The sequence below is a fragment of the Arachis stenosperma genome, chromosome 10, assembly GCF_014773155.1.
Source record: "Arachis stenosperma cultivar V10309 chromosome 10, arast.V10309.gnm1.PFL2, whole genome shotgun sequence".
Taxonomy (NCBI): domain Eukaryota; kingdom Viridiplantae; phylum Streptophyta; class Magnoliopsida; order Fabales; family Fabaceae; genus Arachis; species Arachis stenosperma.
Window position 1 is genome coordinate 63,311,189 of NC_080386.1, and position 26,587 is coordinate 63,337,775.

At 39.6% G+C, this 26,587-nt stretch overlaps 1 non-coding gene across 1 annotated transcript; it reads left to right on the plus strand.

Moving 5' to 3' along the window:
• Positions 1–21,049: 21,049 nt before the first annotated feature.
• Positions 21,050–21,157, plus strand: LOC130958317 (small nucleolar RNA R71). Its single transcript, XR_009077445.1, has one exon. It is a non-coding gene; the product is annotated as a small nucleolar RNA R71 (small nucleolar RNA).
• Positions 21,158–26,587: the final 5,430 nt, after the last annotated feature.

Consider the following 26,587-nt stretch of genomic DNA (forward strand, 5'->3'; position numbering starts at 1 on the left):
CTTAATCTATGGTGTGCAGAAACTCCACTGTTGAAAATACAGAAGTGAAAGGTTCAGGCATGGCCGAATGGCCAGCCCCCTGAATGATCAAAAGACCGAATGATCAAAGACTAAACAGTCAAAAGATTAAACTATCAAAAGATGTCTAATACAATAGTTAAATGTTCTATTTATAATAAACTAGCTCATAGGGTTTACATGAGTAAGTAATTGATGCATAAATCCACTTCCGGGGCCCACTTGGTGTATGCTTGGGCTGAGCTTGATCAATCCACGAGCTGAGGCTTCTCTTGGAGTTGAACTCCGAGTTATGACGTGTTTTGGGCGTTCAACTCCGGATCATGACGTTTTTCTGGCGTTTAACTCCAGACAGCAGCATGTACTTGGCGTTCAACGCCAAGTTACCTCGTCAATTTCCGAATGAAGTATGGACTATTATATATTTCTGGAAAGCTCTAGATGTCTACTTTCCAACGCTGTTCATAGCGCGCCATTTGGAGTTCTGTAGCTCCAGAAAATCTATTTCGAGTAAAGGGGGGTCAGATTCCAACAACATCAGCAGTCCTTTTGTCAGCCTTTTTCAGAGTTTTGCTCAAGTCCCTCAATTTCAGCTAGAATTTACCTGAAATCACAGAAAAACACACAAACTCATAGTAAAGTCCAGAAATGTGAATTTAACATAAAAAATAATGAAAACATCCCTAAAAGTAGCTTGAACTTACTAAAAACTACCTAAAAACAATGCCAAAAAGCGTATAAATTATCCGCTCATCAAAGGTCATATGGATGTATTTGGTGAAAAGAGGCTTGTGAGTATGGTTCATGTTGAGGATATGACTCATAGGCATATGGTGGTGGTTCTTGAAAGTCACAAGGAGATTCACCATAGCCATTTGATTGGTATGCATCATAGAATGGCTCTTCTTCATAGTGCATTAGTGGGGGTTATTTCCATGAGGATTGATCATAAGCATATGGCTCTTCCCACCCTTGATTATCCCATTCTTGATACACATTCTCATTGAAGCTCTCATTTCCTACAACATAGTTGTAATCACACTCATAGCCAAAGTGAGAATTCATGGTAGCAAGAGCAAATAAGAAACAAAAACTAATAAGAAATAATGAAACAAAATACTAAGACTAGCAAAAACTAACAAGCAATCCAAAAGATCAAGCTATTCACAATATTCACATATATACAATAACCAATAACATAACACCATTGCAATTCCCCGGCAACGGCGCCATTTTTTGATGATTGGATTTTTGATGGTATAGAATTTCACAAATGAATTCTCGTTGCAAGTATAGTTTCTAAACCAATCAATAATCCTTTCATACAAAAAGTTGTTTGTCACTAGTACAAACCCCTAAAATTTATAAACCGAAGTATTCAAACCTCGGGTCGTTCTCTCTAGGAATTACTATAAAGTGTCTTGTTATTGGTTGTGAGTTATTTTGGGGTTTTGATAAGAAGCATGGAAGATAAATGGCAAGAAAGTAAACTAAGGCCTAAAAAGGTCTTGGCAAGGGTTAGTGGTCAAGGATCTCTATCCTAATCACTAACCACAATATGGGAATTGGCAAGGATTGATCTCATTAAATCATCCTCTAACTAGTAGTAAAGGAAAGTCAAATGAGCTATATCAATCCTAGTCCACAAGTCCTAACTCTCCACTAATTCAATTAGTGAGAACTAGAGTCAATGGATCCCAATCATCAATTACTTGGACATTAGTAACTCAAGAGGTCCTAAGTCACCTTTCCAAGCCAAGAGTATAAAATTCTACTCTAAAATCCAACCATGCATTTCATCAAACACTTGGAAGGCATAAAAGGAAAGCATAGTAAAATTGCAAGAAAAGTAAATCTACACTACTCAATTGCAAGGAATTAAACAACAACGAATCAAATGAACACAATTATTATGAATTACCTCTAATTGAATTGAAAGAGAATAGGAGGAACAAAAGTAGATCTACAACAAAGTATAAGAACAACATAAAGGAAATTACAACAAAAGAATAGAGGAAGATGAATGTAACAACAAATAATTGAAAGGTAGAAGTAGAAGAAAGCAAAGATTAAAACCTAGATCTAAGAACTAATCCTAATCCTAATCCTAGAGAGAAGAGAGAGCTTCTCTCTCTAGAAACTACCTCTAAACTAATCCTAATGAGTGAAAAATGAACTAAAGTGAGATCATCCCCTTTGCACTTCAATCCTTGGCTTTAAATAGCAGTTTAGGCGCCAAAGTTGGTTGAGATTGGGCCCCACAACCCTTCAGAATTCGTTGGCCACGTTTTCATTAAAAAAATCATAAACCAGCACCGACGCGTATGCGCACAGCACGCGTACGCGTCCATGGGATGATTCGCATGTGCGCGCAAGCGCCAGGTGCGCGCGCGCGTCCATGGGCGAGTTCAACTTCTTTGACTTTTCATGATTTCTCCACTTTGCATGCTTTCCTCTTCACTCCTTTGATCCATTCCTAGCCTTTTCAATCTGAAATCACTAACAAACATATCAAGGCATCTAGTGGAATCAAAGGTGAATTGAATTTAGCTACTTTAAGGTCTAGAAAGCATGTTTTCACATCTAAGCACAAATAAGGAGACAATCACAAAACTATGCTAATTCATTGAATAAATGTGGGTAAAAGGTATTAAAATCCCTTAAAATCAATACAAGATAAACCGTCAAAATGGGGTTTATCAGGTTACTTCCCCTTTTCGGACATCAATGAGGGTTCGGCCAGTTGCTAGGAAAGGTCTTCCTAGAATGAGAGTTGCACTCTTGTGCTCCTCCATTTCCAGCACCACAAAGTCAGTGGGAATGGCAAATGGCCCAACATTGAAAATCACGTCTTCAATCACGCCTGATGGGTATTTAATGGAGCCATCAGCAAGTTGGAGATATATCCGGGTTGGTTTAACTTCATCAGTCAACCCAAGCTTTTTGATAGTAGCTGCAGGTATTAGGTTAATACTTGCCCCAAGATCACATAGAGCTTGCTTGGTACAAGTACCTTCTAATGTGCATGGTATCATAAAGCTTCCCGGATCTTTAAGCTTCTCAGGTAAGCTTTGTAGAATGACTGCACTACATTCTTCAGTGAGGTAAACTTTCTCAGTTTCCCTCAAATCCTTCTTATGACTTAAGATCTCTTTCATAAACTTAGCATAAGAGGGTATTTGCTCAAGTGCCTCTGCAAATGGAATCTTTATCTCAAGAGTCCTGAGATAGTCTGCAAAGCGGGCAAATTGCTTATCCTGTTCCGCTTGGCAGAATTTCCGAGGATAAGGCATTTTGGCTTTGTATTCCTTAACCTTAGTTGCTGTAGGTTTATTGCCTACAGATGTGGGTTGAGAAGCCTTATTAGAGGGGTTGCTATCAGCACTTGTATGTGTCTGATCTCCCACTGGCGTTTGAATGCCAGGGGTGGAAGCTGGAGTGGCATTAGATGCCAACTCCTTACCTGTTTCTTGCAATATCTCCTTGAATTTGGCTAACTATTTTGTTATAAAATATAATTGCTGATTGAATTCAGTAGCTTGATCTGCAGGACTGAGTTCAGCAGTTACTGTTTTAGCCTCTTCGTTGATGAAAGATTCACTGCTTAGGTACAGATGCTGATTTCTGGCAACTGTATCAATAAGCTCTTGAGCTTCTTCTATTGTCTTTCTCATGTGTATAGATCCACCAGCTGAGTGGTCTAGAAAAATCTGAGCTCTTTCAGTAAGCCCATAGTAGAAGATGTCTAACTGCACCCATTTTGAAAACATTTCAGATGGGCATTTTCTTAGCATCTCTTTGTATCTCTGCCAAGCATCATAAAGAGATTCATTACCTCCTTGTTTGAAGCCTTGGATGCTCAGCCTTAGCTGTGTCATCCGTTTTGGAGGAAAATAGTGATTCAGAAATTTTTCTGACAGCTATTTCCATGTCTTTATGCTGTCCTTAGGTTGGTTATTTAACCACCTCTTAGCTTGGTCTTTTACAGCAAATGGAAACAGTAACAATCTGTAGACATCCTGATCTACTTCCTTATCATGTACTGTGTCAGCAATTTATAAAAACTGTGCCAGAAACTCTGAAGGTTCTTCTTATGGAAGACCGAAATACTGGAAACTTTGCTGCACCATGATAATGAGCTGATGATTCAACTCAAAACTATTAACTCCAATGGAAGGTATACATATACTACTCCCATATGAAGTAGTAGTGAGGTTAGCATATGACCCCAGAGTCCTTCTGGACTGTTCATTTCCACTTAGGTCCATGATGGAGAAAGGGAGATGATGTGGATTTATTTTATTTATTTTATTATATAAGAATAATAATTTTTGAAATAATAAAATGAAATAAAATAAAAATTAAAATAAAATAATAAAAAAAAGATTTTGAAAATATAAAAAAATTTCGAAAAAATGACGAGAGAAAAAGTGGTTAGAATATTTTTGGAAAAGCTATAATTTTAAAATTTAAAGTTGAAATCTAAAATTTTTTTTATATAAAAAAATTCGAAATAATTGCTTAAAAATAGTTAGAAAAAGATATTTTTTTTAATTTTGAATTTTATGATGAAAGAGAAAAACACACAAAAGACACAAGACTTAAAATTTTTAGATCTAATGTTCCTTGTTTCCAAAAATTTTGGAGGGAAAACACCAAGGAATACCAAATTTAAAAAAATTTAACATCAAAACACAAAGAAGACTCAAGAACACTTTGAAGATTCACAAGAACAATAAGAACAAAAGAAAGAACACAAAACTTAAAATTTTTTTGGAAACCAAAATAAATTTTCGAAAATTAAAGAAAATTAACAAGAGAACACCAAACTTAAATTTTGGCACAAGATTCAATCAAAGAAAAATTATTTTTGAAAAAGATTTTTAAAAAGAAGATACCCAATTACCAAGAACATAAACCAACGCTCTAGCCAATTGAGCTATAAACGTAACGTGTTTTAAAGAGGTATTTTTAATAAATAAAAATAATTTTTTGAAAACTAATATTTTGAAAATGCACAAGGAAAATACAAAAAACACACAGAATAGGAAAAACCAAAGATCAAACAAGAAAAATTGACAAGAACAATTTGAAGATCAAGGAAAAATAAGGAACATGCAATTCGAAAATTGAAAGACAAAGAAAAGTATGCAATTGACATCAAACTTAAAACATGACGCTAAACTCACAGAAAAGTAAAAATTAATAAAAAAATAATATTTTTTTTTTTTGAAAAATTTTTTTTAGAAGGGATAATAAAAGATGCAATTCTAGTGAAAAAAAGACAAATTTTTCCTAATCTAAGCAACAAGATTCACCGTCAGTTGTTCAAACTCAAACAATCCCCGGCAACGGCGCCAAAAACTTGGTGCACGAAATTGGAAATCACAATTCTTCACAACTTCGCACAACTAACCAGCAAGTGCACTGGGTCGTCCAAGTAATACCTTACGTGAGTAAGGGTCGAATCCCACGGAGATTGTTGGCTTGAAGCAAGCCATGGTTATCCTGTAACTCTTAGTCAAGATATAATATCAATAATGATTCTTAGTTTTAATTGTAAAAAGTGAAAGGGCATAAAATAAATAATTGTTACGCAATATTGGAGAATATGTTGGAATTTTGGAGATGCTTTTGTCCTCTGAATTCCTGCAACATAATGCTTTCTCACTTTCATACACGCAAGGCTCCTTCCATGGCAAGCTATATGTAAGGCATCACCGTTGTCAATGGCTACTTCCCATCCTCTCAATGAAAATGGTCCAAATGCTCTGTCACAGCACGACTAATCATCTGTTGGTTATCGATCATGTCGGAATAGGAACCATTGATCCTTTTGCGTCTGTCACTACGCCCAACACTCGCGAGTTTGAAGCTCGTCACAGTCATCCAATCCTTGAATCCTACTTGGAATACCACAGACAAGGTTTAAACGTTCTGGATTCTCAAGGATGCTGCCAATGGATTCTAGCTTATACCACTAAGATTCTGATTAAGGAATCTAAGAGATACTCATTCAATCTAATGTAGAACGGAGTGGTTGTTAGGCACACGTTCATGGATTGAGAATAGTGATTGAAAATAGTGACGAGTGTCATGGATTGAGATAGGAACAAGCGTGTTTGAATGAAAAACAGAAATAATTGCATTAATTCATCGAGACGCTGCAGAGCTCCTCACCCCCAACAATAGAGTTTAGAGACTCATCCCGTCAAAAGTATAAAGTTTAGATCTAAAAATCTCATGAGATACAAAATAAGTCTCTAAAAGTTGTTTAAATACTGGTCAGCACAACGTATAAAAAAAACCGATAAGCACAACGTAAAAAAAAAGGTCAGCACAACGTAAAAAAAGGAACAAAAATCGGTCAGCACAACGTAAAAAAAAACCGATCAGCACAATGTTTAAGAAAAAAGGGTCAGCACAACGTAAAAAAAGGAACAAAAACCGGTTAGCACAACGTAAAAAAAACCTGTCAGCACAAAAAAAACCGGTCAGCACAACGTAAAAAAAACGGTCAGCACAACGTAAAAAAGGGGAAAAAATCGGTTAGCACAACGTAAAACAAACGGTCAGAACAACGAAAAAAAAAAAAACGGCCAGCACAACGTAAAAAAAGGGAAAAAATAGGTCAGCACAACTGCACAACGTAAAAAAAGGGTGGGGGGAACCGGTCAGTACAACGGAAAAAAAAACCGATCAGCACAACGTAAAAAAGAAAAGGTCAGCACAATGTAAAAAAAGGAACAAAAACCGGTTAGCACAGCGATTAAAAAAAAACGGGTCAGCACAACGTAAAAAAAGGAACAAAAACCGGTCAGCACAACGAAAAAAAACCGGTCAACACAAAAAAACCGGTCAGCACAACGAAAAAAAAACTTGTCAGCACAACGTAACAAAAACGGTCAGCACAACGTAAAAAAGGAAAAAAAACGGTCAGAACAACGTAAAAAAAGAAAAAAACGGTTAGCACAACATAAAAAAAGGGAAAAAAAATTAACAAAGCAAAAGAAAATTGCTCAATCTAGTTGTCCTCTAATTTAATCATTGTCAATACAAAATCAATCCCCGGCAATGGCGTCATAAACTTGATGCATGAAAACTTGTATCGCTACAAATTTCCCTCGGCAAGTATACCGAATTGTCATCAAGTAAAAAATCACAATAGAGTGAGATTGAATCCCATAGGGATTGATTGGTTGAGCAACTTTAATTATAGGAGTGTTCTAGCTGAGCTAAACAGAATTGAATTGAGAATTACAGAAAATTAAATAGCAAGAAAAGTAAATTACAAGAACTGTAAATGGCTGAAAGTAAATGGCGGAATGTAAGGTGCATGATGAGCGAATATTTTATACGCTTTTTGGGGGTATTTTCATATAGTTTTTAGTAGGATTTAGCCACTTTTTAGTATATTTTTATTAGTTTTTATGCAAAAATCATATTTCTGGACTTTGCTATGAGTTTGAGTGTTTTTCTACGATTTCAGGTATTTTTTGGCTGAAATTGAGGGACCTGACCAAAAATCTTATTCAGAGGCTGAAAAAGGATTGCAGATGCTGTTTGATTTTGACCTCCCTGCACTCGAAGTAGATTTTTTGGAGCTACCGAACTCCAAATGGCACGCTCTCAATTTCGTTGAAAGGTAGACATCCAGGGCTTTCCAGAAATATATAATAGTCTATACTTTGCGCGAGTTTTGATGACGTAAAATGGCATCAAAACGCCATCTCTCTGCCCTTTTCTGGCATCAAAACGCCAGAACTGGCATAAAAGTTGGAGTTAAATGCCCAAACTGGCACCAAAGCTGGCGTTTAACTCCAGGAATAGCCTATTCACGTGAAAGCTCCAATGCTCAGCCCCAGGACACACCAAGTGGGCCCCAGAAGTGGATTTCTGCACCACCTATCTTAGTTTACTCATTTTCTGTAAACCTAGGTTACTAGTTGAGTATAAAAACTACTTTTAGAGAGATATTTTGTACCTCATGATATTTTCACGTTTTACATTGTATCTCTACGGCATGAGTCTCTAAACTTCATTGCTGGGGGTGAGGAGCTCTGCTGTATCTCGATGAATTAATGCAATTACCACTGTTTTCTATTCAATCACGCTTGTTTCCATTCTAAGATATTCATTCGCACTTAAACATGATGAATGTGATGATTCGTGACACTCATCACCATTCTCAACTTATGAACGTGTGTCTAACAACCACCTCCATTTTATCTTAAATTGAATGTGTATCTCTTGGGTTCCTGCTTCACGAATTTGAGTACCTCTCCTGACAACAGTGTTCGAACTTGTGCAACCAGAGTCTTCATGGTATAAGCTAGAATTATTGACGGCCATTCCTGAGATCCGGAAAGTCTAAACCTTGTCTGTGGTATTCCGAGTAGGATCTGGGAAGGAATGATTGTGACGAGCTTCAAACTCGCGAGTGTTAGGCGTAGTGACAGACGCAAAAGGATCATTGGATTCTATTCCAACATGATCGAGAACCGACAGATGATTAGCCGTGCGGTGACAGCGCACATGGACTATTTTCACTGAGAAGATGGAAAGTAGCCATTGACAACGGTGACACCCTACATACAGCCTGCCATGGAAGGAGTCTTGCGTGCGTGAAGAAGAAGATAGTAGGAAAGCATAGATTCAGAGACATTGCATCTCCAAAACTCCAACCTATTCTCCATTATTGAACTACAAGTACTTTTTACTTCATGTTCTTTTATTATATTGCAAACAAAAACCTTTTTCATCATTAATCCCCTGACTAAGAGTTACAAGGTAACCATAGCTTACTTCAAGCTGACAATCTCCGTGGGATCGGCTCTTAATCACGTAAGGTATTACTTGGACGACCCAGTGCACTTGCTGGTTAGTTGTGCGGAATTGCAAGTGTGATTGCACTTTCGTGCACCAGTGCAAAAAGTAAAATTGCAGAAACTTAAATGGGATTTGGGAAAATGAACATTAAAGTAAATAGAAGAAACTAAAGAAAATGGGTAGGATTAGAAGTGGGAAGTTCATTGGGCATAGGTGATGTTGTATTCTCTGGATCAAGTTTATCTTCATCTATTCCTCAATTAATGAATTCATTGACTTTCTTGGCAATCTTAAGTGATTGGATCCCAATGTCTTGGCAATCCAAGCTCTCTAAGCTTGAACAATTGACCAACGTCTTGATTTAATTGCTCATGGGAAGAGATGAAGTTTGGTCACTGATTCTAACACACACCTTCATAGATCAAATTATTGTTAGCATTACATGTCACAATATCCATCCAACCCCCAACCTAATCCAGCATGAGAAAGCATTTCTAGCATGATCCCCTTATTCCTCTCTCAAGGTTTAGAGGAGACCCAATTATGAACAGCTTCTCTATCGAGATAACTTGTTCAATTGAATTAAGATCGAAAGCTTTCTAGCAAAATCAAGAGAAAAAAAAAGAAGAAGAAGATGAAAACTATTATTGATCCATTAAATTACAACAGATCTCCCTAACCCAATGAAAAGGGGTTTAGTTGTTCATAGCTCTAGGAATGGAAAGCAAAAATGAAAAGTGCATTGTAAAGTAAACTGAATTGCAGAGAAAGTAAATGTACAGAGTGTTTACAATTTTGGATCCCTCAGATCCCAATCCCCCTTTTCTAGTTCAAAACTACTCCTATATATACTACTTCTCTGATCTTCAGTTAGTTCTGGAAGTCTTGGATCTGGGCCTTTGATCTAGAGTTGAAGCAGTTATAGTCTCAGTGGGCTTAGCTCAACTTGTTGAAAGAAGTTGAGTCAGGTATGATTCGGGTTAGTCAAGGCGTTAGTAGGGTTAACGTTAAGTGTAAATCCTGATTCAAAGATGTTAGTGACGCTAACTTTATCACTAACATTCCAACCCTCTTGAGCTACATTAACCCCAATGTTAGTTCCATTAACGTGACCACTAACTCAACCTTTTCTAACTTTCGATAGCGTTATTGGTGTTAACTTTGCCGTTAACGCTATAATCCATCTTGTTCCCACGTTAATGGTCCACGTTAGTGGTGCTAACATGGCCATTAACGTGGGCATACCATGACACAAAGATGTTAGTGGCACTAACTTTATCATTAACATTACAAAACTCCTTCCCTTCTATGTTAGTGCCCACGTTAGTGGCACTAACGTGGGCATATTGGCCATCTCCAATGTTAGGGACAAAGTGAGTGTCACTAACGTTGGCTCTTATTCCCTTGCTCCACGTTAATACCCACGTTAGTGGCGTTAACATGGCTACTAATGTGGGTAATCTTGGCCTTATCCAACGTTAGTGACAAAGTTAGTGTCACTAACGTTGGCTCCTCTTTGCACTCCACGTTAATGCCCACGTTAGTGGCGTTAACGTTGCCACTAAGTGGGTCATCTTAGCCCTTTCCAACGTTAGTGACAAAGTTAGCGTCGCTAACGTTGGCGACTCTTTTTTCCACCACGTTAACGCCAACGTCAGTGGCATTAACGTGACTCTTAACGTGGGTGTCCATGGCCTTTCTAATGTTAGTGGTGTTAACTTCACCACTAACGTTGGAGCTTCCCTTTTCTTCCACGTTAGTAGAGTTAAGTTGGCCTTCGAAAACATTAGTGGTGTTAACTTTACCACTAACGTTGCATGCTTGCTCCCCTTCTACGTTAATGACCATGTTAGTGGCACTAACATGGCTCTTCTCTGCTTCATTTAGCCTGAAATTAAACAAACAATAGTGCATCAAAGCTTTGTTCTATGTCATGAGATTATGCATCATCTAATTTGCCATTCAATTCATGCATTATTCTCATGAAATCATGTAAAATTCACCATGTTTGCTTGAATCAAGATGTAAGTGCATATTCACCCAAAAGCTTGCTTATTACCTAAGAAAATGAATGAAACTACCTAAAACATGTAAAGAAAAGGCTAGTGAAACTAGCCAAGATGCCCTGGCATCAGTCACCCACGCGTGCGCGTCGTCAGTAGCTTCAGTACTTACCATGCGTACGCGTCCTTTGCAGCGCTCTCCATGAGAGCATAGAGCTTGCGCCAAGAGCGCTCTCCCACTTGTACGCGTCATCCACGCGTACGCATGGATTTCAAAATGTCACTTCCATGCTGCCGCTCTATCCACGCGTTTGCATGATCCTTCACAAATGCCACTTCCACGCGTACGCGCCACTGACGCGCACGCGTCGCTAGCCAAATTTTAAATCCAACTTTGAAGGTCATCAAAGGCACTCTTTGATGAAAGATGCAGCGCTCTTGGGTGAAGAACGTAGATCCCACCCACATGTACGTGTCATCCACGCGTACACGTGTCCTTTCAAAAATGCCATTTCTACGCGTACGCGTCACCAGTTAAATTTTCTTGGGTGTAGAACGTAGAGCGCTTTGAAAGGGAGCGTAGCGCCAAGAGTTGTGCTGCAAGGGAGCATAGCGTTCTTCAAACAAGCATAGCGCTAAGGTGCTCTTCTCCCCTGCTTTTTTTCCACCTAATATCAATCAAACAACTGCATCAAAGTTTGCTATAATCACAAGGTTTTTGCATCATTCAAATCATCAAGTAAAATTTGCATAAAATCTTTTGTAAAAGCATATAAACAACCATGTTGAATTGAATCAGGGGATGCATGAAATTCCAATCCAATTACTTATTTATTGCTCAAGAAAGTGCATGAAACCTAATGAAAACAAGTGAAAAATACTTGTGAAACTAGCCTAGGATGACTTGTCATCAACATGCAAGGTTGCACTTCCAGCAACTAGAAAAACTTTTGGAGTTCAAATCAAAGAAACTATCAACTAAATAACTAACAACTAAAACTGAAACACAATCAACCAAAGTGAATTAAACATAAGCTACTCTAGAAACCTTGAAATTGAAAGGATATGAGTGTTGTAGTGTCTCCCAACTTGTACTTCTTTAACGTCACTGATGCACCACTATTCCGTGGTACATCTTGTGCTTAATTGAGTGGATTTTATCCACTATTCTCACATTTATTCACAGAATTTGCATGTTTTACATTTTCCTTCCTGATTTTGTGCTATGATTGAAAACATGCATCTTTGGCCCTAAATTTGTTAACTTTAATCCTCTCTTAATACCATTCGATGCCGTGATATGTGCGTTCAGTGTTTTCAGAGATTACAAGGCAGGAATGGCTTAGAGGATGGAAAGGAAGGATGCAAAAGTGGAAGGAATAAAAGAAGCTGAAGGAATTGCTAAGCTATCAGCCCTGACCTCTTCGCACTCAGTCGATCATAACTTAAGCTACAGAGGTCCAAATGAGGTAGTTCTAGTTGCGTTGGAAAGCTAACATCTGGGGCTTTGCAACGATATACAATTTGCCATGGTTGACCTGGCGTTCAGGGAGGCGCACGCGCAAAGCATGCGTACGCATGGATAGGGCGCAAACAAGCGACGCGTACGCGTACATGACGCGTACGCATGCATGAACCACGTGCTGGACATATCAGAAATCACCCCCAGTAATTTCTAGACTATTTTTGACCCATTTTTCTACTCAAAAAACATAGATTAGAGGCTACAGAGTGGAGAAATCAGAGATCACTTCTTATTATTCACAATTTAGGTTTTAGATGTAGTTTTCTAGATTTTAGATCTTAGTTTTATTCCTTTTCAAATTCTAAATTTTATCTTATTCCAATTTAGTTTCTCTTTTACTTTTATTCATTCTAGTACTTTCGTTTATTTATTTCTCTTGTTGAGTTATTTATTTCCCCAATTTGGTTTATGAACTCCATGTTAGATTTGGTTTTCAATTTAATGCAATTTGAAGTATTTTATATTTATGATTGCTTTTAATTGATTGTTTGGATTTAATATTCTCGTATTAATTTTCTATGTTTTTATTTTGTGACTTTCAAGTGTTTGATAAATTGTTTGGAAGGATGTTAGAGTAGACTTTTATGTTCTTGGCTTGGGATGGTAACTTAGGAACTCTTGAGTTGCTAATGTCCAAGTAATTGACGATTGGAAGCCATTAACTCTAGTTTTCACTAATTGAATTGGTGGAGATCTAGGACTTATAGACTTGGTTCAATATAGCTCATTTAACTTTCCTTTACTACTAGTTAGAGGATGACTTAATGGGATTGATCCTTACCAATTCTCATGTTGTGGTTAGTGATAAGGATAAAGATCCTTGACCACCAAACCTTGTGATGAGCGGATAATTTGTACGCTTTTTGGCATTGTTTTTAGTATGTTTTTAGTATATTTAGTTGAGTTTTTAGTATATTTTTATTAGTTTTTAGTTAAAATTCACTTTTTTGGATTTTACTATGAGTTTGTGTGTTTTTCAGTGATTTCAGGTATTTTCTGGCTGAAATTGAGGGACCTGAACAAAAATCTGATTCAGAGACTGAAAAGGACTGCAGATGCTGTTGGATTCTGACCTCCCTGCAGTCGAAGTGGATTTTCTGGAGCTACAGAAGCCCAATTGGCGCGCTCTCAACGGCGTTGGAAAGTAGACATCCTGGGCTTTCCAGCAATATATGATAGTCCATACTTTGCCCAAGATTTGATGGCCCAAACCGGCGTTCAAAGTCACCTTCAGAATTCCCAGCGTTAAACGCCGGAACTGGCACCAAAGTGGGAGTTAAACGCCCAAACTGGCACAAAAGCTGGCGTTTAACTCCAAGAAGAGTCTCTACACGAAAATGCTTCAATGCTCAGCCCAAGCACACACCAAGTGGGCCCGGAAGTGGATTTTTATGTCATTTACTCATCTTTGTAATTCTTAAGCTACTAGTTCCCTATAAATAGGACCTTTTGCTATTGTATTTGATGTCTTGGAATCTTGGTAGCTATCTTTAGTCTTATGCTATCTTAGATCATGGGGCTGGCCTCACGGCTATGCCTAGACCTTGTTCTTATGTATTTTCAACGGTGGAGTTTCTACACACCATAGATTAAGGTGTGGAGCTCTGCTGTACCTCGAGTATTAATGCAATTATTATTGTTCTTCTATTCAATTTAGCTTGTTCTTATTCCAAGATATCACTTGTTCTTCAACTTGATGAATGTGATGATCCGTGACACTCATCATCATTCTCACCTATGAACGGGTGACTGACAACCACCTCCGTTCTACCTTAGATTGGGTGAATATCTCTTGGATTCCTGATACACGACGCATGGTTGATCGCCTGACAACCGAGCGCTCGCCTGACAACCGAGCCAGCCATTCCGTGAGATCAGAGTCTTCATGGTATAAGCTAGAATTGATGGGGGCATTCAAGAGAATCCGGAAGGTCTAAACCTTGTCTGTGGTATTCTGAGTAGGATTCAATGATTGAATGACTGTGACGTGCTTCAAACTCGCGAGTGTGGGGCGTTAGTGACAGACGCAAAAGAATCACTGGATTCTATTCCGACATGATCGAGAACCGACAGCTGGATAGCCGTGCCGTGACAGGGTGCGTTGAACATTTCCATTGAGAGGATGGGAGGTAGCCACTGACAACGGTGAAACCCTTGCATACAGCCTGCCATGGAAAGGAGTAAGAAGGATTGGATGAAGATAGTAGGAAAGCAGAGAGACGGAAGGGACAAAGCATCTCCATTCGCTTATCTGAAATTCTCACCAATGAAATACATAAGTATCTCTATCTTTATCTTTATGTTTTATTCATATATCATCCATAACCATTTGAGTCTGCCTGACTAAGATTTACAAGGTGACCATAGCTTGCTTCATGGTGCACGAAATTGTGATCAATACTTTTCAAAACATAAACAATCCCTAGTAATGGCCCCAAAGACTTGGTGCTCAATACCATGGCATAAACACAACTTCGCACAACTAACCAGCAAGTGCACTGGGTCGTCCAAGTAATAAACCTTACGCGAGTAAGGGTCGATCCCACGGAGATTGGTGGTATGAAGCAAGCTATGGTCACCTTGTAAATCTCAGTCAGGCAAACTCAAATGGGTATAGTGATGAACGAAAATAACATAAAAGGTAAAGATAGAGATACTTATGTATATCATTGGTGTAAGAGCTTCAGACAAGCGTATGAAGATGCCTTCCCTTCCGTCTCTCTGCTTTCCTACTGCCTTCATCCAATCCTTCTTACTCCTTTCCATGGCAAGCTCGTGTAGGGTTTCACCATTGTCAGTGGCTACCTCCCATCCTCTCATTGAAAACGATTGCATATGCTCTGGTCACAGCATAGCGGAATTCATCTGTCGGTTCTCAATCAGGCCGGAATAGAATCCAGTGATTCTTTTGCGTCTGTCACTAACGCCCCGCCCTCAGGAGTTTGAAGCACGTCACAGTCATTCAGTCATTGAATCCTACTCAGAATACCACAGACAAGGTTAGACCTTCCGGATTCTCTTGAATGCTGCCATCAGTTCTTGCCTATACCACGAAGACTCTGATCTCACGGAATGGTTGGCTCGTTTGTCAGGCGAGCACTCGGTTGTCAGGCGATCAACCATGCATCATGCAATCAGAAATCCAAGAGATATTCACTAAGCCTCAGATGCTTGTAGAACAAGAGTGGTTGTCAGTCACTTTGTTCATGGGTGAGAATGGTGATGGGCGTCAATCATCACCTTCATCAAGTTGAAGAACAAGTGATATCTTGGACAAAGAACAAGCGAAATTGAATGGAAGAACAATAGTAATTGCATTAATACTCGAGGTACAGCAGAGCTCCACACCTTAATCTATGGTGTGTAGAAACTCCACCGTTGAAAATACATAAGAACAAGGTCTAGGCATGGCCGAATGGCAAGCCTCCCAAAGTGATCAAAAGATCTAAAGAAAAAGGTTCCAAAGATCCCAAGATGTCAAATACAATAGTAAAAGGTCCTACTTATAGAAAACTAGTAGCCTACGGTGTACAAAGATGAGTAAATGACATAAAAATCCACTTCCGGGCCCACTTGGTGTGTGCTTGGGCTGAGCAATGAAGCATTTTCGTGTAGAGACTTCTCTTGGAGTTAAACGCCAGCTTTTATGCCAGTTTGGGCGTTTGACTCCCATTTAGGTGCCAGTTCCGGCGTTTAACGCTGGAATTTCTTGAGGTGACTTTGAACGCCGGTTTGGGCCATCAAATCTTGGGCAAAGTATGAACTATTATATATTGCTGGAAAGCCCAGGATGTCTACTTTCCAACGCCGTTGAGAGCGCGCCAATTGGGCTTCTGTAGCTCCAGAAAATCCACTTCGAGTGCAGGGAGGTCAGAATCCAACAGCATCTGCAGTCCTTTTGAGTCTCTGAATCAGATTTTTGCTCAGAACCTTCAATTTCAGCCAGAAAATACCTGAAATCACAGAAAAACACAAAAACTCATAGTAAAGTCCAGAAAAGTGAATTTTAATTAAAAATTAATAAAAATATAATAAAAACTAATTAAAAGATACTGAAAACATACTAAAAACAATGCCAAAAAGCGTATAAATTATCCGCTCATCACAACACCAAACTTAAATTGTTGCTTGTCCCCAAGCAACTGAAGATCAAATAAGATAAAAAGAAGAGAATATGCAATGAACTCCAAAAACATCTATGAAGATCAGTATTAATTAGATGAGCGGGGCTTTTAGCTTTTTGCCTCTGAATAGTTTTGGCATCTCACTTTATCCTTTGGAACTCATAATGATTGGCTTCTTTAGGAACTCAGAATCCAGATAGTGTTATTGATTCTCCTAGTTAAGTATGATGATTCTTGAACACAGCTACTTTATTGAGTCTTGGCTGTGGCCCAAAGCACTCTGTCTTCCAGTATTACCACCGGATACATACATGCCACAGACACATAATTGGGTGAACCTTTTCAGATTGTGACTCAGCTTTGCTAAAGTCCCCAATTAGAGGTGTCCAGGGTTCTTAAGCACACTCTTTTTGCCTTGGATCACAACTTTATTTCTTTCTTTTTCTTTCTTTTTTTTTTCGTTTGCTTTTTTTTTTTGTATTCACTGCTTTTTCTTGCTTCAAGAATCATTTTTATGATTTTTCAGATCCTCAGTAACATGTCTCCTTTTTCATCATTCTTTCAAGAGCCAACATTCATGAACCACAAATTCAAAAGACATATGCACTGTTCAAGCATACATTCAGAGAACAAAAGTGTTGCCACCACATCAAAATAATTAAACTGTTATAAAATTCAAAATTCATGCAATTCTTTTCCTTTTCAATTAAACACGTTTTTATTTAAGAGAGGTGATGGATTAATAGGACATTCATAACTTTAAGGCATAACACTAAGACACTAATGATCATAAGACACAAACATGGATAAACATAAGCACTAAAATTCGAAAAAAACAGAGAAATAAAGAACAAGGAAATCAAGGAACGGGTCCACCTTAGTGATGGCGGCTCTTCCTTCCTCTTGAAGGTCCTATGGAGTGCTTGAGCTCCTCAATGTCTCTTCCTTGCCTTTGTTGCTCCTCTCTCATGATTCTTTGATTTCATGGAGGAGGATGGCATGTTCTTGGTGCTCCACCCTTAGTTGTCCCATGTTGGAACTCAACTCTCCTAGGGAGGTGTTCAGTTGCTCCCAATAGTCTTGTGGAGGAAAGTGCATCCCTTGAGGTATCTCAGGGATCTCATGATGAGAGGGGTCTCTTGTGTGCTCCATCCTTTTCTTGGTGATGGGTTTGTCCTCATCAATGGGGGTGTCTCCTTCTATGTCAACTCCAACTGAATAACAGAGATGACAAATGAGGTGGGGAAAGGCTAGCCTTGCCAAGGTGGAAGGCTTGTCCGCCACCTTGTAGAGTTCTTGGGCTATGACCTCATGAACTTCCACTTCTTCTCCAATCATAATGCTATGGATCATGATGGCCCGGTCTAGAGTAACTTCGGACCGGTTGCTAGTAGGAATGATTGAGCGTTGGATAAACTCCAACCATCCTCTAGCCACGGGTTTGAGGTCATGCCTTCTCAATTGAATAGGCTTGCCTCTTGAATCTCTCTTCCATTGTGCGCCCTCTTCACATATGATTGTGAGGACTTGGTCCAACCTTTGATCAAAGTTGACCCTTCTTGTGTAAGGATGTTCATCTCCTTGCATCATAGGCAAGTTGAACGCTACCCTCACACTTTCCGGACTAGAATCCAAGTATTTCCCCCGAACCATTGTGAGATAGTTCTTTGGATCCGGGTTCATACTTCGATCATGGTTCTTGGTGATCCATGCATTGGCATAGAACTCTTGAACCATCAAAATTCCGACTTGTTGAATGGTGTTGGTAAGCACTTCCCAACCTCTTCTTCGGATCTCATGGCGGATCTCCGGATATTCACCCTTTTTGAGTGAAAAGGGGACCTCGGGGATCACCTTCTTCAAGGCCACAACTTCATAGAAGTGGTCTTGATGTACCCTTGAGATGAACCTATCCATCTCCCATGACTCGGAGGCGGAAGCCTTTGCCTTCCCTTTCCTCTTTCTAGAGGTTTCTCCGGCCTTGGATGCCATAAATGGTTATGGAAAAACGAAAAAGCAACGCTTTTACCACACCAAACTTAGAATGTTTGCTCGTCCTCGAGCTAAAGAATAAAGAAGAGAGTAGAAGAAGAAGAAATGAGGAAGAGGGAGATGGTGGTGTGTTCGGCCAAAGAGGGGGAGAAGTGGTGTTTAGATTGTGTGAAAATGAAGGGGTTGAAGAAGGGTATTTATAGGAGAGATGGGTGATGGGGTTCGGCCATTATGGGTGGGTTTGGGAGGGAAAGTGGTTTGAATTTGAAGGGTGAGGTTGGTGGGGTTTATGAAGGATGGATGTGAGTGGTGAAGAGAAAGATGGGATTTGATAGGTGAAGGGTTTTTGGGGAAGAGGTGTTGAGGTGATTGGTGAATGGGGGAAGAAGAGAGAGAGTGGTGGTGGGGTCCTGTGGGGTCCACAGATCCTGTGGTGTCAAGGAAAAGTCATCCCTGCACCAAATGTTGCTCAAAATCACGTTTTGAGCCATTTCTGGCGTTAAACGCCGAGCTGGTGCCCATTCCTGGCGTTTAACGCCAGGTTCTTGCCCTTTCCTGGCATTTAACGCCAGTCTGGTGCCCCTTTCTGGCGTTAAACGCCCAGAATGGTGCCAGACTGGGCGTTAAACGCCCAACTGCTAGGCTTACTGGCGTTTGAACGCCAGCAGCATCTTCCTCCAGGGTGTGCTATTTTTCTTCCTGTTTTTCATTCTGTTTTTGCTTTTTCAATTAATTTTGTGACTTCTTATGATCATCAACCTACAAAAAAAACATAAAATAACAAAAGAAAATAGATAAAATATAACATTGGGTTGCCTCCCAACAAGCGCTTCTTTAATGTCAGTAGCTTGACAGGGGGCTCTCATGGAGCCTCACAGATACTCAGAGCAATGTTGGAACCTCCCAACACCAAACTTAGAGTTTGAATGTGGGGGTTCAACACCAAACTTAGAGTTTGGTTGTGGCCTCCCAACACCAAACTTAGAGTTTGACTGTGGGGGCTCTTCTTGACTCTGATTTGAGAGAAGCTCTTCATGCTTCTTCTCCATGATGACAGAGGGATATCCTTGAGCCTTAAACACAAAGGATTCTTCATTCACTTGAATGATCAGTTCACCTCTATCTACATCAATCACAGCCTTTGCTGTGGCTAGGAAAGGTCTGCCAAGGATGATGGTTTCATCCATGCATTTCCCAGTCTCTAGGACTATGAAATCAGTAGGGATGTAATGGTCTTCAATCTTAACCAAAACATTCTCTACAAGTCCATAAGCTTGATTTCTTGAGTTGTCTGCCATCTCTAGTGAGATTCTTGCAGCTTGTACCTCAAAGATCCTTAGCTTCTCCATTACTGAGAGAGGCATGAGGTTTACACTTGACCCTAAGTCACACAGAGCCTTCTTGAAGGTCATGGTGCCTATGGTACAAGGTATGGAAAACTTCCCAGGGTCTAGTCTCTTTTGAGGTAATTTCTGCCTAGATAAGTCATCCAGTTCTTTGGTGAGCAAAGGAGGTTCATCCTCCCAAGTCTCATTTCCAAATAACTTGTCATTTAGCTTCATGATTGCTCCAAGGTATTTAGCAACTTGCTCTTCAGTGACATACTCATCCTCTTCAGAGGAAGAATACTCATCAGAGCTCATGAAAGGCAGAAGTAAGTCCAATGGAATCTCTATGGTCTCATTTTGAGCCTCAGATTCCCATGGTTCTTCATTGGGGAACTCAGTGGAGGTCAGTGCACGCCCATTGAAGTCTTCCTCAGTGGCGTCCACTGCCTCTTCTTCCTCCAAGAATTCGGCCATGTTAATGGCTTTGCACTCTCCTTTTGGATTTTCTTCTGTGTTACTTGGGAGAGTACTTGGAGGGAGTTCAGTAACTTTCTTGCTCAGCTGTCCAACTTGTGCCTCCAAATTTCTAAGGGAGGACCTTGTTTCATTCATGAAACTTTGAGTGGTTTTAATTATATCAGAGACCATGGTTGCTAAGTCAGAGGGGTTCTGCTTAGGATTCTCTGTCTGTTGCTGAGAAGATGATGGAAAAGGTTTGCCATTGTTAAACCTGTTTCTTCCACCATTATTATGGAAACCTTGTTGAGGTCTCTCTTGATTCTTCCATGAGAGATTTGGGTGGTTTCTCCATGAAGAATTATAGGTGTTACCATAGGGTTCTCCTAGGTAATTCACCTCTTCCATTGAAGGGTTCTCAAGATCATAAGCTTCTTCCTCAGATGAAGCATCCTTAGTACTGCCAGGTGCATTTTGTATTCCAGACAGACTTTGAGAAATCAAATTGACTTGTTGAGTCAATATTTTATTCTGAGCCAAAATGGCATTCAGAGTGTCAATCTCAAGAACTCCTTTCTTCTGACTAGTCCCATTGTTCATAGGATTCCTTTCAGAAGTGTACATGAATTGGTTATTTGCAACCATTTCAATGAGCTCTTGAGCTTCTGTAGGCGTCTTCTTCAGATGAAGAGATCCTCCAGCAGAGCTATCCAAGGACATCTTAGATAGTTCAGAGAGACCATCATAGAAAATACCTATGATGCTCCATTCAGAAAGCATGTCAGAAGGACATCTTCTGATCAATTGTTTGTACCTTTCCCAAGCTTCATAGAGGGATTCTCCATCCTTCTGTCTGAAGGTTTGGACTTCCACTCTAAGCTTACTCCATCTTTGTGGTAGAAAGAACTTTGCCAAGAAGGCATTGACTAGCTTTTCCCAAGAGTCCAGGCTTTCTTTAGGTTGAGAGTCCAACCATATCCTAGCTCTGTCTCTTACAGCAAAAGGGAATAGCATCAGTCTATAGACCTCAGGGTCAACCCCATTAGTCTTGACTGTGTCACAGATTTGCAAGAATTCAGCTAAAAACTGATGAGGATCTTCCATTGGAAGTCCATGGAACTTGCAATTCTGTTGCATTAGAGAAACTAATTGAGGCTTAAGCTCAAAGTTGTTTGCTCCAATGGCAGGGATAGAGATGCTTCTCCCATAGAAGTCGGGAGTAGGTGCAGTAAAGTCACCCAGCACCTTCCTTGCATTGTTTGCATTATTGTTGTTTTCGGCTGCCATGTCTTCTTCTTCTTTGAAGAATTCGGTCAGGTCCTCTAAAGAGAGTTGTGCTTTGGCTTCTCTTAGCTTTCTCTTCAAGGTCCTTTCGGGTTCAGGGTCAGCTTCAACAAGAATGCCTTTGTCTCTGCTCCTGCTCATATGAAAGAGAAGAGAACAAGAAAATGTGGAATCCTCTATGTCACAGTATAGAGATTCCTTGAGGTGTCAGAGGAAGAGAGAAATAGAAAGAAGAAGGAGAAGAAGAATTCGAACTTTAATTAGATAAGGTTCGAATTGTGCATTGAGAAGGAGTGGTACTCCATAAATAGAAGGATGTGGAAGGAGGGAAGAAGATTTTCGAAAATTAATTAGAATATTTTGAAAACATTTTTGAAAAACACTAATTGATTTTCGAAAATAAAAGTGGAAAAGAAATCAAGTGATTTTTGAAAAAGGATTTGAAATTAGAAGTTAAAAAGATTTGATTGCAAACTATTTTGAAAAAGATGTGGTTAAGAAGATATGATTGATTTTAAAAACATTTGATTGAAAAGATATGATTTGAAAACAATTTTAAGAAGATTTGATTTTGAAAACAATTTAAAAAGATTTGATTTTAAAAATTAATGACTTGCCTAACAAGAAAAGATATGATTCAAACATAAAACCTTCCTCAACAGAAAAGGCAAAAAATGTTCAATCAAATCATTAATTGTTAGTAAGTATCTTTTAAAAAGGAAAGAAATTGATTTTGAAAACATTTGATTGAAAAGATATGATTTGAAAAAGATTTGATTTTGAAAAACTTTGAAAACTTGAAAAAAATTTGATTTGAAAAACAAAATCTTCCCCGTTAGCACCATCCTGGCGTTAAACGCCCAGAATGGTATCCATTCTGGCGTTTAACGCCCAAAATGCACCCTTTTTGGGCGTTGAACGCCCAACCAGGTACCCTGGCTGGCGTTTAAACGCCAGTCTGCCTTCTTCACTGGGCATTTTTGAATGCCCAGCTTTTTCTGTATAATTCCTCTGCAGTATGTTCTGAATCTTCAATTCTCTGTATTATTGACTTGAAAAGACACAAATAAAAAATATTTTTGGATTTTTAATAATCAAAATGCAACAAGAATCAAATAACAATGCATGCAAGACACCAAACTTAGCAGTTTGTATACTACTGACACTATATGAGACACATAAACACTCAAGTCAAAAGAATTCAAAGATCAGAGTAAGAAATCATCAAGAATGACTTGAAGATCTGTAAGACACATGAATGAATGTATGCAATTGACACCAAACTTAAGATGAGACACTAGACTCAAACAAGATGTATTTTTGGATTTTATGATTTTGTAAAAATTTTTTTGTGATTTTCGAAATTTAAGTGAAAACATCAAAAATTCTTAATGAGAATTCCAGGAATCAGTGCAATGCTAGTCTAGGACTCCGGTCCAGGAATTAGACATGGCTTCACAGCCAGCCAAGCTTTCAAAGAAAGCTTCAGTCCAAAACACTAGACATGGCCAAAGGCCAGCCAAGCCTTAGCAGATCACTGCTCCAAAAGCAAGATGAACAAGCTCTTGTGATGATAAGTTGAAACCTCGGTCCAATGAAATTAGACATGGCTTTACAGCCAGCCAGATTTCAACAAATCATCATGAAACTCTAGAATTGATCTTCAAGAATTTCGAAAAAAAATAAATGCCTAATCTAAGCAACAAGATGAACCGTCAGTTGTCCATACACAAGAACAATCCCCGGCAACGGCGCCAAAAACTTGGTGCACGAAATTGTGATCAATACTTTTCAAAACATAAACAATCCCTAGTAATGGCCCCAAAGACTTGGTGCTCAATACCATGGCATAAACACAACTTCGCACAACTAACCAGCAAGTGCACTGGGTCGTCCAAGTAATAAACCTTACGCGAGTAAGGGTCGATCCCACGGAGATTGGTGGTATGAAGCAAGCTATGGTCACCTTGTAAATCTCAGTCAGGCAAACTCAAATGGGTATAGTGATGAACGAAAATAACATAAAAGGTAAAGATAGAGATACTTATGTATATCATTGGTGTAAGAGCTTCAGACAAGCGTATGAAGATGCCTTCCCTTCCGTCTCTCTGCTTTCCTACTGCCTTCATCCAATCCTTCTTACTCCTTTCCATGGCAAGCTCGTGTAGGGTTTCACCATTGTCAGTGGCTACCTCCCATCCTCTCATTGAAAACAATTGCATATGCTCTGGTCACAGCATAGCGGAATTCATCTGTCGGTTCTTAATCAGGCCGGAATAGAATCCAGTGATTCTTTTGCGTCTGTCACTAACGCCCCGCCCTCAGGAGTTTGAAGCACGTCACAGTCATTCAGTCATTGAATCCTACTCAGAATACCACAGACAAGGTTAGACCTTCCGGATTCTCTTGAATGCTGCCATCAGTTCTTGCCTATACCACGAAGACTCTGATCTCACGGAATGGTTGGCTCGTTTGTCAGGCGAGCACTCGGTTGTCAGGCGATCAACCATGCATCATGCAGTCAGAAATCCAGAGATATTCACTAAGCCTCAGATGCTTGTAGAACAAGAGTGGTTGTCAGTCACTTTGTTCATGGGTGAGAATGGTGATGGGCGTCAATCATCACCTTCATCAAGTTGAAGAACAAGTGATATCTTGGACAAAGAACAAGCGAAATTGAATGGAAGAACAATAGTAATTGCATTAATACTCGAGGTACAGCAGAGCTCCACACCTTAATCTATGGTGTGTAGAAACTCCACCGTTGAAAATACATAAGAACAAGGTCTAGGCATGGCCGAATGGCCAGCCTCCCAAAGTGATCAAAAGATCTAAAGAAAAAGGTTCCAAAGATCCCAAGATGTCAAATACAATAGTAAAAGGTCCTACTTATAGAAAACTAGTATCCTACGGTGTACAAAGATGAGTAAATGACATAAAAATCCACTTCCGGGCCCACTTGGTGTGTGCTTGGGCTGAGCAATGAAGCATTTTCGTGTAGAGACTTCTCTTGGAGTTAAACGCCAGCTTTTATGCCAGTTTGGGCGTTTAACTCCCATTTAGGTGCCAGTTCCGGCGTTTAACGCTGGAATTTCTTGAGGTGACTTTGAACGCCGGTTTAGGCCATCAAATCTTGGGCAAAGTATGGACTATTATATATTGCTGGAAAGCCCAGGATGTCTACTTTCCAACGCCGATTGAGAGCGCGCCAATTGGACTTCTGTAGCTCCAGAAAATCCACTTCGAGTGCAGGGAGGTCAGAATCCAACAGCATCTGCAGTCCTTTTGAGTCTCTGAATCAGATTTTTGCTCAGAACCTTCAATTTCAGCCAGAAAATACCTGAAATCACAGAAAAACACACAAACTCATAGTAAAGTCCAGAAAAGTGAATTTTAATTAAAAATTAATAAAAATATAATAAAAACTAATTAAAAGATACTGAAAACATACTAAAAACAATGCCAAAAAGCGTATAAATTATCCGCTCATCACTTCATACCAACAATCTCCGTGGGATCGACCCTTACTCGCGTAAGGTTTATTACTTGGACGACCCAGTGCACTTGCTGGTTAGTTGTGCGAAGTTGTGTTTATGCCATGGTATTGAGCACCAAGTCTTTGGGGCCATTACTAGGGATTAATTGAGTTGTGAAAAGTAGTGATCACAATTTTGTGCACCAAGTTTTTGGCGCCGTTGCCGGGGATTGTTTCGAGTATGGACAACTGACGGTTCATCTTGTTGCTTAGATTAGGTATTTTTCAGAGTTCTTAAGAATGAATTCTAGTGTTTCAAGGTGATGTTCTTATCATCACCAAAGCTGATTGAATATCATCAATTTAGCTCTTGAATGCAATGTCCTGCTGAAGCTTGGCTATCTGGTGCACGAAATTGTGATCACTACTTTTCAAAAACATAAACAATCCCTAGTAATGGCTCCAAAGACTTGGTGCTCAATACCATGGTATAAACACAACTTCGCACAACTAACCAGCAAGTGCACTGGGTCGTCCAAGTAATAAACCTTACGCGAGTAAGGGTCGATCCCACGGAGATTGGTGGTATGAAGCAAGCTATGGTCACCTTATAAATCTCAGTCAGGCAAACTCAAATGGGTATAGTGATGAACGAAAATAACATAAAAGGTAAAGATAGAGATACTTATGTATATCATTGGTGTAAGAGCTTCAGACAAGCGTATGAAGATGCCTTCCCTTCCGTCTCTCTGCTTTCCTACTGCCTTCATCCAATCCTTCTTACTCCTTTCCATGGCAAGCTCGTGTAGGGTTTCACCATTGTCAGTGGCTACCTCCCATCCTCTCATTGAAAACGATTGCATATGCTCTGGTCACAGCATAGCGGAATTCATCTGTCGGTTCTTAATCAGGCCGGAATAGAATCCAGTGATTCTTTTGCGTCTGTCACTAACGCCCCGCCCTCAGGAGTTTGAAGCACGTCACAGTCATTCAGTCATTGAATCCTACTCAGAAACCACAGACAAGGTTAGACCTTCCGGATTCTCTTGAATGCTGCCATCAGTTCTTGCCTATACCACGAAGACTCTGATCTCACGGAATGGTTGGCTCGTTTGTCAGGCGAGCACTCGGTTGTCAGGCGATCAACCATGCATCATGCAATCAGAAATCCAAGAGATATTCACTAAGCCTCAGATGCTTGTAGAACAAGAGTGGTTGTCAGTCACTTTGTTCATGGGTGAGAATGGTGATGGGCGTCAATCATCACCTTCATCAAGTTGAAGAACAAGTGATATCTTGGACAAAGAACAAGCGAAATTGAATGGAAGAACAATAGTAATTGCATTAATACTCGAGGTACAGCAGAGCTCCACACCTTAATCTATGGTGTGTAGAAACTCCACCGTTGAAAATACATAAGAACAAGGTCTAGGCATGGCCGAATGGCCAGCCTCCCAAAGTGATCAAAAGATCTAAAGAAAAAGGTTCCAAAGATCCCAAGATGTCAAATACAATAGTAAAAGGTCCTACTTATAGAAAACTAGTATCCTACG